Source organism: Magnolia sinica, chromosome 14 (genome assembly GCF_029962835.1).
Source record: "Magnolia sinica isolate HGM2019 chromosome 14, MsV1, whole genome shotgun sequence".
NCBI lineage: Eukaryota > Viridiplantae > Streptophyta > Magnoliopsida > Magnoliales > Magnoliaceae > Magnolia > Magnolia sinica.
In genome coordinates, this window is record NC_080586.1 from 33,890,998 (window position 1) to 33,906,338 (window position 15,341).

Consider the following 15,341-nt stretch of genomic DNA (forward strand, 5'->3'; position numbering starts at 1 on the left):
AATAGGGAATTTGTTTTCCCTCTTAATCTAGGTCTTTAAGACCTTATGATTAGATTGGGTGGAAAATAACTTCATGGCGGGCCCTGTGATTTATTTAACAGTGAAAATTATTATCTCCACTAATATTTGTGGTATGGTCCAAATGATCCTTCAATATGACTCATTTTTGGGAATTTATAAGGCCTGTTGTTGAGGTTCACCTTGATGTGTATAAGGCCTGTTGTCGAGGCCCACCTTGATAAATATGAGGCCCATGTGATGCGGCCCATTTGATGTATCTGAGGCCCATGGGTTGAGGCCTAATGGATGTATATAAGGTCCATTGCAATGTGTGATTCCACCATGGTTTATGTAATGATGTCGATGGCGGGCCATGCCTTAGGAGCAATGATGGTTTGACGCCCACATTGTAAGAACAATGTTGGTTAAATGTCCGCATTGTAACTCTCCCTAGGGCCCATTGATAGGCCTATACCGGTTGTGTGTAGGCCGTCTAAGCCCATCTTCGTTGTGAGGATAGTTCATCACTATATAACATGCTTAGTATGATTCTATGCTTCATACGCATTCGCATCATATGTATGCTTGATATGAGGAGTGACTGATCATAGCATATGCCATTGGACAGATTGTTTATGGGACTCACTATTAGGAGTTGCCTACATGAGCACGTGGTATGTGTAGGATTGTTGCATGACTGGATAGTGTGATTCATGCATCTCGCATATGTGTGTCATGATCATTGTACGCCCTAGCGACATCAGGGCCATGGCCTCCACAAGCACATTGTGGATGGCCGTATCGAAAACCAGAAATGCTTGGTTCTATCACTGTGGGCACTTAGGATGTCCTTGGGTGAAAATTTCAGAATCTTTTTGGTACCAAGAGATGCTCCAATGTCTAGACCAAGTGGATACACGAGCGCAGGAGTGCCAAATACCAGTAGGTCACATCTCCCACTGTGTCGTGGTCGGTTGGAAGGGGGTGTGGCCTTATCTGCCCGAGTGAGGAGGTTGTAAGTTAGGCTGAGTTTGACCAGCTCGCAAATGAGTCCGCTATCGACGAGCCGACTACTGGTCAGGCGGATAGTGTGGTCTCTTCCACTTGCTGCACTGTGCAGCTAGGGAGACAGTGGTCAGTGTGGAGTGTATTAGACCTCGGTGATATCCTAGAGAGAAACTATACTGATATATGTACTTGATGAGTACTGACATACTTATTTTGCATCTTGTATATGACATTTAGCTACGTAGGCCTTGCATTACATAGCCTTGGTATGGCCGATAACATTCATGTCTTGCATCACATAGCCTTGGTACGGCTGATAGTATTCATGGACTTATTCGCATATTTTCGCTTTACTCTGATATTGTATACTTGGCACTTGCCTTGCGTACACACTTACACCACCCTCTAAGCTTTTGTAAGCTTATGCACGACTGTTGTGTGCAGGTGACGTTAGTTCGCAGCAACGCTGAGGCAGGAGCGCGTATCAGATTATTTTGGAGCTTTTGATCACTTTGTATTTCCCTTTCCTCATTATACTTAAAGTTTTTGATATAGTGGATATGTGGTGATGTTATTTTGTGACTTAGTTATGCTTGTAGTTATGCTCCATTACAAAAAAAAATCTACTGAAAATCCTCTTTATAGGATCCCAGGATCGGAATCTGGCATGTGAGTGCCGAGAGCCGAAAATGGGGTACTATGGAGGCTGTTGGCACCGAATTCGGTGATCGAAAATTTTGTGAGCTCGTTTTCCGACCTTAGGGTGTGACACCACATATACATCACATCAAGCCTCACTATATGGGCCTCATATATATCACATCGGGCCTCACACATGGGCCATGTATACATCGCATCGGCCTCACACATGGGCCACATATACAACACATTGGGCCTCACTTAAAGGGCCTAATATACATCACAATGGGCCCCATCGCCTGGCCCTCAAATGCATCACAATGGGCCTCATCACATAGGCCTCACATACATCACACTGGGTCTCAACAAATGGGCCAATATTTATCACATCGGGCCTCATCAAATGGGCCCCAAATGTATCATATTGGGGTGAGCCCTGCACATTCCAAATAGGCCCACCAGATGAACCGCATGGATGTACAACACATACATCAAGGTGGGCTTCACCATAATGTTTATTTTCCATCCAATCTGTTCATAAGGTCACAAAGACCTGAATTAAGAGGAAAAGCAGATTTCATATTGATCCAGAACTTCTGTGCTCCTAAAAGGATTTCAATGGTGGACGTTCAATCCCTCACTGGTTTGCAGTGTGGTCCACCTGATAGATGGTTGGGATGAAGTACATACATCAAAGGTGGGTCCCACTAGATGGATGGACGATGTGGATATTTCTCACATACATCACGCGGGACCCACAAAACATGATGACGTCGTGACAGCAGCCATGCTGCTGCTGGGGTGGATGGATAGTTAGGATATAACACGTGTCTAGGTGGGGTTCCCATCGTCCCAACAGTGGACGGTGTGAGTAATCACATGCACCACGGTGGGTCACACCGTCAGATGGACGGTGCAGATAACAAATACATCACTATGCGCTCCACATAGCACCATCCAGCTATGGACAGTGTGATGTACCACACATCAATACGGTGGGCCTCACCCATCCATAATGCTGGACGGTGTGGATAAGACCCATACATCACGGCTGACCCCACAACCCTTGGTGACATGTCACCCTGCCAGTAGCTAATCTGCATCCATTGTATTCTCCAACTAAGATTTGAATCTCCTCAGTTGGATGAACGGTGTGGAAAACCACACATCTCATGAGGGTCCCACATCCTTGTACAGGACGGACGGATGGTGTGAATGTACAACACTTTCATCAAGGTGGGCCTCACCCAACAAAATGTCCAGATGGACGGCTGGATGGATCAGATACATCAAGGTGTGTCCCACAGTACCATCCAGATGGACGGAAGACTTGGATATACAATACATCATGGTGCGCCCCACACAGCCCATCCAAATGGGCGGTGCTGATATATAATAAATACATTAAGGTGGATTTCCACCGTCCAGATCATTGGATGGTGCAGATACAAGGCACATATATCAGAAGTGGGGGCCACGTCCCAGCTAGACGGATGGTCAGATAAAACACATATATTATGTGGGACCCACAAAACTTTGCTAATGCCATCACAGCAGGTGGGTCCTACCGTTTGGACAGTATAGATGAAGAACATACATCACGGTGGAGTCCCATAGAACTTAGTGACGTCACTACAACAACTATGGCTATTCATCCAGTGGGTGGATGGATGGTCTGGATCATTGCTGGCCCCACGTGTGGGTGCCACACATACATTCCAGTGGGCCCCACCGTCCAGCCCATCTGAATGGCAGGGATAAAACATATATATCATGAGGGGGCCCCACAGATGTATGGTTGGGATATAACACATATCACAAGTGGGCCCCACGCTTGCTGACATAAATACATCAGCTGTGAAGCTGGTGTGCGGTAGACCAACCAATTCGCTTTCCATCAGGTGGGTCCCACGTGGATATGGTGCACCCATTTTGGATCGGCTGAATTTGTGTTATCCTTCATCCAGGCCCACCTGAAAATGGGCAGCAAGGTGGGCCCTTGGATGGACAGCGGTGTGGTCCACGTGGTGGATGACATGGATAAAAAATACATCATGGTGGGCCACAAGCTGGGAAAGAGAGACAGGGAGAGAGAGAGAGAGAGAGAGAGAGAGAGAGAGAGCGTGATGGTGGTGGGACCCCGCTACTATGGGCTCCTCTAGGTTACAAAACATACATCAAAGGGGGTCCCAAATAGGATCCACACCATCAATCGGTGGGCCCCACTTGTTCCATCACAAAAAGGACAATCTAAACCTATAAACACCCACCAATTCTGCTTCTTCTAGGCTCCATGGACTCCTTAGCTCCTAGGCTTTCCCTTTGATGGTGGAAGATGAAGATTGAAGGGTGGAGATGAGAGATGAGAGGGGTAAGAAGTGGGCCACACCTAGCTTCTCCCTGGGAAGCTTGGACGTCCACTCTCTCTTGGTGCTTGGGATGGAGTGAGAAATGAGTGAGAGAGAGAGAGGAGTGGTGATGTAAGGAGAGAGGGATGGGTGATGGATGGAGTGATGGGTGATGGGTGGTATGGGTTGTGTTGACTTTTGAGTGAGAGAGGAATGAGTGTGATGGGATATGTACTTGACTTGTACATTGATTGATTGATTTGATATTTGGTAGAGATTCTCTTACTTGGTGTTTTCCTTAAAATAAACGCGGGTCCACATCTCCTGTCCTGGGTATCGCATCAGCGCACGAGACGCGACGTTGGAACCGCGGCGACGACGCGGTCGTAAGGGTACAAGTCTCAGGTCTAGCTGATCAGATCTACGAGATACGATTTAGGGTTGGACGCAAATGCCGATTACAGGTCGCGGGTTGACGGAATTCGACGGGAAGGATCGCGAGAGTCTATGGAACAGTACAGTCTAAGATATGGGCCTTACAGAACATAAAATTGATGACATCGAAGAAAGTGTTCGATGCCATCGAAGGAGGCTCGATCACATCGAAATTTTAGAGAAAAATAAAGTTTGGTCGTTGGACAATTGGGATTAATTCTTGATCCCATTGAAGACCCTTCGATCCCATTAAAGAGGTAGTTTGATGTCATTGAAGCCAATTCGATGACATCGATAATTTCAGGAATTTTGAGCTCAATTCGCTAGACAGTTCTGGATGATTTTCTATTTCATCGATGATGTGTTCGATGACATCAAAGACCTATGCAGTGCGAAAGGCGTGCAATTTTCAAATTTGAATCCAACACAGCTTTAATCCTTTGATGACATCGAAGTCCCATCGAAGGTGTCATCAAAGATGCGTAGAGTGCGTAAATTTGAGGCGGTTTGTAAAGTCGGTCGAATAAAGCATATTTAAGGGGGTTCTCTGAGGCATTGTAAGCACGAATTAGGGTTATAAGAGTAGAGCAAGGGGTGTATCAACTTCTAAGGATTTCTTTATTCTTCTCTAGTTACTTTTTCATGTTTTTCTTAAAAGTTTTTAACTTAATCATGTCTTTGATTGGCTAATCTCTTAGCTAGAGCTAAGAGGTGAAGCTTGTAGTTATTTTGATGTCTTTCTTACTTTGATTCATGTTCATGAACTTCATGTTGAATAATTCAGAGTTTATGGTTTGAATTTAAGAAGTATTTTTTATTATTACTTTGATTTATCGTCGACTTTAGGCACGGTAGATGCTTAGAAACTCCATGAATGCTTTCTCTTCTATTTTGTGATTGTTTGCTCTGTAGAATTCTTTGATCTACCATTGACTACGAGCATGGTAGATGCTTTGAACTCTCTACAATTAATTTAATAAGGCGATTATATGTGGAACCAATGCAATGAATGTTAAAATTCTATTATAGAACTGTTTATGATGTTTTAACCGCTCTATCATCCAACTGGATAGATTAGGAGTTCGATTCCAATTGAAGTATTGATTGGATCAAGTAAGATGGCATTAAGATAATTACAAGTGGATCCTTGGTGCTCTAGTGTTTCTTTTATTGATAATTTTACTTCACAACAATCGCTCAATTTTCAGAAGTAGTTTAGCTTCTAGTTCTAATTCTTAATTAGTTTAGAAGATTACACATATTCAGTCCCTGTGGGTATGACCTTAGTCTCACCGAGATTATTACTACATCGCAACCCTGCACTTGGGGCAGAAGCAAATAATTAAGTGGGGAGGGGAAAAAGCAACTAGTGCCTCGGGAAGCCCGCTTAGGGTGAAATGATCCATCTGCCCTCGGTTTTCCCCAAAATTACACCTCCTACTATTTGATGCAACCGATTGCAATGCATTGGTGGCACATCTACCCTAGTAGCCAACCACAACACTTAGAGCCTTCTTTAGCCCCCAAACTTCTCAAAAATCTCCAAAATGCTACCCCAAACAACTATGAATACCCCTCCCATTATTTTCAAACCATCTTCCACCTTTAATCCCCCGCCATCATTAAGAAAGCCTTAAGAGGAGGAGAGGAAGAGTGGGTTTAGCTCATCCATCCATCAAACAGAGAAAAGAGTGAAAGGAGAGAAGCCTTCTAGCCCAAGTTAGCCTAGCTAACCTTAAACTCTAGCCACTTGAGCTATCTGAAAGTCCAATTTAGACCATTCTAATTGATCCTTGTGATAACCCGTTCACCCACTTACCCAATCTAGATCAGCTTCATTCATATTTGCATTAACATTGTGAATCATCATCTCCACTCCCAACCCACCTACTCATCTAGTCATTTCGAGTGCTTGTTCTGTGACTTGTTGGAATATTAGGTCTGACCCATTGAAAACTCGAATAGACTAGATTTCAACTGCATCTCCAAGTGGGTGATTCAGGGTAGAGAAGTCTTTCCTAATTGTTTGCTTGTACCCCAAGTGCAAGGTTGCGAAATAGAAATAATCTCAATGAAACCGAGGTCGAACCCACATAGACTGAATGTGTTCTGATTTTCTGAATTGCTTTAGAATTAGAACTAGCTGTAAATTAAATCTAAAAATTTAAGAGAACGTTATGGTGAAGTGAAACAATCATGTAATGGGAACTAGAGTGCCAAGGATCCATTTGCAGTCATCTTAATTCCATCTTACTTGATTTGATCAATACTTCAACTGGAATCGTAGTCCTAATCTATCCAGCCGGATGATAGAGCGGTTAAAACATCATAAATAATTCAAAACAGATTCTAAACATTCGTAGCAACAGTTCCACATATAATAGTCTTATTATATTGATTGTAGAGTGTTCTAAGAATCTACCATGCCCTTAGTCAATGGTAGATTAATGAATTCTACAGATTAAACAATCATAAAATAGATGATAGCATTCAGGAAGTTCTTAAGCATCCACTGTGCCTCGAGTCAACGATAGATCAAATTAAATTCAAAAATACCTCTTTATTCAAACCATAAACTATGAAATATCCAACATGAAGATCATAACTTGAATCAAAGTAAGAAAGACATTAAAATAAACTATAAACTTCACCTCCTAGCTCTAGCTAAGAGATTAGCCAACCAAAAGCATGATTGAACTGGAATTCTTAAAGAAAAACATAAAAAACTAACTAGAATAGATGGATTGAAGAAGATGGAAGACTCTTTGAAGTTCTCCAATATCTTGTTCTACTCCTACCCTAATTCGTACTTAGAAGAACTCAGAGGATGCCTTTATATAGGCTTTTAAAGGATCAACTTTGAAATGAACTTCAATTTACGTAGTTTACGCATATTCGATGGGAGCTTCGATGGGATCAAAGTTCCATCGACAAGTTTGAATTGAATTTGGAAACTGTCAGCAACTGCCTACGTAAGTCCTTCGATGATATTGCACGACCTTTGATGTCATCGAACTAGCTTCGATGGGATTGAAAAACGTCCAAAACTGTCTAGTGAGTTAATCGATTTTTCTCTGATTTGTTCGATGTCATCAAATTGTCTTCAGTGGCATCGACCTGGGATTAAGAATTGCATCCATATGTCTAATAACTAAAGTTGATTTTTCTAATTTTTCCGATGGGATCGAGCTTCCTTCGATAGCATCGAACTGTCAAGTTCAGCAGTTCCAGATTTTCGAACTCTGCAATCTTGAATTTCTTCTTTCTTGTAACACTCCGTACCTTTGGTACTCGGGTGTTACCCCTGATAACCCGGTTATTGAGATTAAAAGACAATTAAAACTCTGCACGTGTAGGTCGAGACTCTCGTTCAACAGTAAAGCCAACCACCACGATTCGAAGGAGCCAAGTCGAACCCAACACCAGCCGGAAGGTAAAACTCAACAATTCCTTAGATTCAAACACGTTATGAACACAATTGATCAAATTACATTGTCACCATGAATCCACTTACCACCCTAGAATAAATTACTACGGTCAACCCGGCACTTGGAACCCCCTTGAATCCCTGTTCCACCATTAAAACAAAACCTCGTGCCCATCTGACCATTGGATCACAACCTATGGGCAAAGTGAGGCTCTGAATGGCATAACATGGCCTACCTGGGCCTAACCTGTGCCCCAAACAGGACCAGGGGCCCTATATAGGGGACCCCTAAATGAATGATCGGTGTAGATTTATCACAAACATCACAATAAACCCGACATAAGATGCATGTGCACCATGGGCTATTGTGCAGGATGTGCATTGAACCAAACAGCTCGGTCAAATGGCCTTTGACCAAGCCAAAAACGAGAGATGTCCCTCCCGCCATTAGAATTTTGAATCTGGAAGATTTTGAGCCCCAAAGTGGGCCACCATAGCCACTTTCTGGATGATCCAAACCGTCCATTTTAATCACGTGGGTCCACTAAACAAAATGATATAAGATCTTAGACCCATGCAATGAAACTGTGAAGACCAGTTCCAACCGTCCAAGACCTTCAAGCGTGGCTAACATTCAATGCGAGACTTGAGATGCACGCTAGCATGCCGTTATCCACGGATTTCAGCCGCCTGGTCGCTTGCACGCGAGCTGCCAAGGTTCCCTCATGACCTGAAATGGCTAGACAAGGCCAACTGACGATTTCCTTTTCTAGGTTGGGGAGGGCGGCGACACAGCCGCCGTCTCCTGGCTGCATTAAAGACGCACCACCAAGCCTCCTCTCTATCTGCCTATATAAGGAGAGGCCCAGCCCTCTCAAACCTCACACAGAAAGAAGAGTGAGGGAGGAAACAGGGAGAGAAAAGTGAGGAAAAGGAGAGAAGAAAAACAGAGGAAAGGAAGGGCGTTTTCGGTGAGCCTGGCACCCATTGCCCCAACTCAGTCCATGAAGAACGGACCGAGCCGAGTCAGTGAGTGTACACAGCAACACCATTTGAGAGAGGAAGAAAAGAAGGAGAAGAAGTAGGTGAGGGGGTGGTTGTGTGCGTGTCAGCCCCAGGTTCGGGTCGAACCCTACTGTGGAAGGTGAGACCTCCTTTTACATTCTTTTTCTCTCTAAAAATGAAACCAAAACTAAACCCCATCACACCTCACCTTGGCTGAAAAACACCCATCAGCACGGACCGTTCATGGAGCCAAAAACAGCCTCTGTTTTGAAGATAAATATGCCCTGTGTTTGAACACCATTTTAAGACCAAAACGGACCTGAGTGCAGGCCTTGTTTGGAGCCAAAAAATGGCGTGGTGATAACCTTAAACTAGGGGCTGAAACTCGGTTCTAGGATAGCTTACAAACAGGCTCTGTTGAGCTGCGGCACGACTCTAAAAATAAAAAAATCGGGCTGAGAAAACAGTCATTTTTCAGCATAAAAACGACCCTGATTGGACCGTTCCTTGGCTGAAAGAAGTGGTAGTCACCATGCCACCATTTGGGCATCAACGTGAGCGTGAAACGGCCCAGAAAAGAGCCATGGTTCAGCTGAAAATCAGAGCCGAGAATGGTCTCCAAAACGGTTGAAGCAGGGACATTTTCACGTTAGGTAGGGTGCTGTACATGTTGCAAACCAAGGAAGAAGTGCCTGTGGGCTTCACCAAATGCAGCTGGGCCTTGCTAAATGCAGGTGGGCCTCACCCAAAACAGATGGGCTGCCTTGGTTTTAGGCCCTGCACAAATGGAGGCGGGTCACACACAGTGTCAGCAGGTGGACCCCACCGTACCATAGTTGGTGGGCCACATATATGACCCCACCTTGATGAGGCAGCTCGTCCAGGCCGTCCGTCTATTTTCCCAGGCCCTGGACATCCTACCTTAAAGAAGAAAAAATATATAATATAATAGTATATTAAATATATATATACATGCATCTATACGTGTAAGAAATTTATAAAATATTATATTGTACCTCTGATGCATGAAGCGTGGTGTATGTGGATTGCATCCAGGACCGTCCATCCATTTCAAACAGCACTGGGCCTCCATGTTTCATCCTGGTCGTCCACCAAAGGACGTTGCGTCCAGGCCACCCATCAAAAGACACCCAATCTGCTGGACGATTTGCTATAATATATGATATAATATAATAATATATGATATGGTATAAAAAGTACTATATATATGGGGTGGATCCCACGTGGGACCCACCTGTTATAATTGAATGGAGTATCCTCCAGTGCAAGTAATGTATAATAAAATAATGTATGTGGGCCCCACATCCACGTGGGACCCACCAGGTGCATGCATTTGTATATAAAATACATATGGATATTCTATGTGGGCCACTCCACGTGGGAGTCCTCCACTAATGGACGTGCTCTATCTAAGCCGTCCATCCATTTGGCGAGCTCGTCCAAATAACAGTAGGCCACATCTGGCGCTGGAATTTACTACAGACCATCCATCAGTGGACGTCCAGCGTTGGATCTGAACACTCAGATCCATAGCCCAACTGGCAGGCTAAGTAAATATACCTCATTACAACACTTGAGGTCTTGGTGTCGACCTCTAGCTGAGTGGCTAACATGAAGTGTGTGTACTGGCATGGGTGGCGCCAGTACCATCTGAACCACTCGTTAAATGCACCCCCTGGTTGGTCATGAATGGCCAAGATGCCAAAATACCTTCTGAATCATTAGAAATTTTGGTGAGCCATACATGTGGATTCCACCCTGTGTAGTGAATCCCACCACAACATAAGTATCTTATCTGCACCGTTGGTACAGTGGAACCCAACCTAATGTAGTGCTTAATTACACCAACCATATTACAGAGGACCTTACCTTCAATGAGTGTTCTGCATCCACTCTGTCCAGTCCTATGGACGGGTGAAGCCCACCTCATGATGTGTTGCATATCCGCACCATCCACAAGATTTCATTGTGATATATCTGTTAATCCAAGCCATGGAAATACCTGACAAACGTAAACTGTAAATTTTTAGGAGATTCTTTGAGTGACCCCGGACCTCAAGAAGACTCAGGTCGAGTTCGAGAACACTACCGTACAGGTGATGACTTTCCCCTTGAGCTTTCCATTTCTTAATTAGCTAAACTTAGTTTGCACTAGATTATCATTATTGTGATACTTGTTTCCACTATATGAAAGGCTCACATGCTAGTTAACCCTTGATCACTATTCACATGACTTGGTAATTTATCTCCATGAGTTGTTAAACTCTTGATGCTTCTTTACATGCCATGTATTGTCACATGATAATATGATTTGCCTCTGTACATAACCGCTTGTATGCAAGCCACACTTGGGATGCAATTAGACAAATGTGTGGAAATAGGGACCTTGAACCGGTGTCATTTGATCAATGTACCCTATTAGAACATCCCAAGGTGGAGGACCTCATGAGCCGGGGATGGTGGTAATGAGACACTATGCTCGAGCTGTCGGCCTACACTGGGTGTTGAGCCCCCATAGTGACCATTGAGTTGCTTAAGTTGGCTGATTGTAATTGGATTAATAACGGCTGGCTAATCATGCATTCATAGCATATTGGCGATGATAGATGGCTAATTCTGGATGCTATAGCACGTGCCCCAAAGTTGTTGGGGTATCGTTTCACTAGCTCCCAAACCATCGACCATTGACCCTTGTCCGACTGGATGATTTTCCCAGGTCGATGATTTGCATGGGTGACGAGCCCAAGTCCGGCTGGATGTGCATCCCCAGGCCGATGTGCATTCATGCATCCATGCATGTAATAAGACTGCATATTGCCTATTTTGGATTACTGCTTGTTTTCCCTTTTAACTATGTTTACTAAGGTGGAGATGTGTAATCTTGAGGGGAATTCACACTGAGCTGGCCACTCATCCATCAACTATCCAACCGTACAGAACATGTAGGGACGAATGTAGAAGGTGTCGATGCCAGCCTTGATGATGCCACCATGGAGCCAGAGGAGGAGTATTACGATGTCGAGCCGCATCAGGATGCAGCGGCGTATTTTGGTGTTAATCAGTAGTTGATACTTTATATTTTAGTAGTTTGGTATTTTGGACTTATGGATTTTTGTAACTAAGACCCCCAGCTGAGCGGGTCAAATTTTAAGCTCTCATGAATATGCATGCTTCTTTTGGCTATCGCACTCTGAGTTTACATTCCGCTGTTTCTCTGATTCATTAACTCCCGGATTTTTGAAAACGAGTCTCGTACTCGGGTTTTAAAAATCAGGGCGTTACATTTCTTCACTTAGTTTTCTTGAATCTTGGAGTCTTAGAGATCTTCATTCTTGACCTATATAGATCAACTCCTCAGTTTGGTAATCTTTGAGTATCAAATCTATGTTTTTAACATTCTTTTCACCTTAAGCTCTTAAAATCACCTTGAAAAACAAAACATGTATAAAAAGATCAATTACACATTATCATGTTCATAAAACCAATGTATAACTTGGGAGAAATATGCAATATTTCACATTCAACACTAATCCATTGCTTGAAATAAGCATCACATTGCTACACTACATTCCACATACTACATAACATCATTTACGTGCAAGAATTAACCTAATCCCTTGTGTTGTATTTCATCGAATCATGTGAAGTAGAGATTGTACATTCGTACAACCAGAGATGATTCCTACCACCTTCCATCTTTGTCCCCGTGGTCCCTTACCCAGAATCCCAGGTCGTAGATCAGGAGTCATTTTTAGGTAGGTAATCTTCTGATTCTCTGGCTTAAGGTTTCCATAGGGTCTAGTTGACTGTGGAAATCAGAATAACTGGCTAGTAGCAACTCCAAGTCTAATGTACAACATCCAGAGTTAGAAATATATTAGAAAGCCTGCAAAGGCCCCATGAGCGTGATCCGCCCGCGTTGCAACATCCACAAGTGGGCCCATATAATGTGTGGCTTATCAAAGGTAGGTCCCACATGATGGATGACTCACATCAAAATGTGGCCTAGTATGATATGTGTCTAAGATGTGCTAACTTTCAAATGCTAGCATTTATCTAATCATGTATACATATAATTTCACAAAACGATCACATTAAACATAATTAGAAAAGTGCTTAAATGACAATCCTAAACACAAGCATGTATAATACTTGGTTTTCCTACTCCACTTCTGGCAGATGCACTCTCATTGAGTGTACTAGATTTTACTATTAGAAGTTTTAAATCAGGTCCACCTCTAACCTTTATAACCATACACAAGGACTACAATCTTACACAAGAACTTATCTAGTGTACACTCCTGACGAAGGCTCCCGTAAGAGACTTTAGTTGGTTTTCTATCAACTAACTAACAACCTCGGTCCTAGTCTAAGGACCTACGTTAATCCCACTGCGGGCTCCCAAGAAGGTTAACACGTACATACTTGTGTCCGGTGGATTTGACCATACACTACAACTTAAGTCTTACATGAGAATCTATTGAGTTTGGGTTACAAACTCTTACCTTCAATCCTACATAAGGAAAGAAAGTATGGACTTACTAATTAACACTTGTCGAATTGAGCCCCTTTGATGCGTCATCTCGGATTACTTAAGTAATGCTTTCCCTTGCTTCAATCGGCTCCTCTTTTGCTCGCCTAATCATTGATATCGATATTTTGCCAATGCTTTAGCTCCAAGATCAAAGACCTTCATGTGATGCTCCATTGGGGTAACTAAGGTGATGAGAGGTTTGGTAAATCTCTTACAACTTATGAAAATGTTGTAATTCCTAAGGGATTCACCTAGATGGGTGTCCTAAAGGATTTAGACAAGGAATTTGACTATTAGTTCACGTCTAATCTCTAAAATAAGGTGGATATCAAGTTCATCTTCTTCATTTAGGTTGGAATCCTCTTTCAAGTGATGAAGCACAAGGAAGATGACTTAGATCTTGTGGATTTAGAGGCTAGGAACGTGGGATCTAAGTGAGGAATCTCCTAAACTTCTATTGCACCAAAAACCCATCAAAACGCTAAAATACCGAATGCCATATATATAGGAACCAAGTTCCAATGATAAAAAATGGTAGAAATCGACAGGTCCGATCAATCGTTCTAAGCTTTGAATCGATCAAACTCCCCTTCGATCGATTGGGCGATGCATTAATCAACCACTATAAATATAGCATTATGCAAATTTGTTGTTGGACGATTTGGGGCTCCCTCGATCGATCGGACTGGTCTATCGATCAATCAACCAAAATGATTTCCAGACAAAAACTAGTTGGACAATTTCGGCTCTGGTCAGTAAATCGGGCAGGTTCATCGATCGATCGGTTATCAATTGATAAGAGGTTCAATCAAAAGCCCTTTAAAGCCCACTGTTTTGGACAATTTGGTTTATAATAGCTTTGCACCCTTTTAGCCTTACTTTACATGTTCCAATTAGGCTTCCAAGGCTAAGGATGATCAAACATAGTTTACCTTTATAGGTTAAGATCATCTAAAGGCTAAGAGTTATTTTAGGTCAAGGTTAGGGTCACCAAGACACCTCATATACATATTCTTTACTCCTTGATACTCGATGTCTTTATGTGTCTTTGATTTTCAGCTTTCAATAGCTCAACAAACTCCTTGACACACAAATGCATATGATTGACAAACAAGGTGCACAAATAGGTACACTAACCTATTAAAGGTAAGGTCCCACATAATGAATGGTATACATCAAAGGGGGCCCACATGATGGACAGAGTGGGCCTCTTATGATTGATGACCCACATTAAAGCATGGCCACTTGTGATGGACAATCCACATCAAGTGGGCCCCACTTAATGGATTGTCCAAATATGAGGTTTAGAATCATGGATGGCCTATATCCAAAGTGGCCCAACATAAAGAATAATCCATAGAGAAGATGTGCCCCACGCGATGGATGATGGACATCAAAAGTGGGCATTACATGATGGACAACCCACTTTAAAGGCAGGGCCCACATGCACATATCAAATGTGGACTCTACGTGATGAGTAGTGGACATTGAAGGCCTCATATAAAGGACAATTAGCATTGATGGTGGGATCCACATAATGGACAGTCTACATTAGAGGTTAGCCCTCAATGCTAAATGGCACACATTTAAGACGGGCCTCGTATGATGGACAACTTGTTTTAAGGGTTTGGCCCATGCAATGGACAGTCCGCATCAAAGGTGGCTCGATATGATGGATGATCCACATCAAATGTTAGACATGATGGACAACCCAAATGTTTTAGCTTGAAGATTGTAGTGATCAATTCTTTTACCATTTGGGGCATGGTCCATTTATGGCGAGATCCACCAAAATAATGAAATTATTGTAATTTTTAAAATTAATTAAAAAAACTCTTATTTAAATGTTTTACTAAAATGTTGTTCTTAATTCAAATAAGAGCTTCTTTTTTCTTTCTTTCTTTTTTGTTCTTTTTTTTTCCTT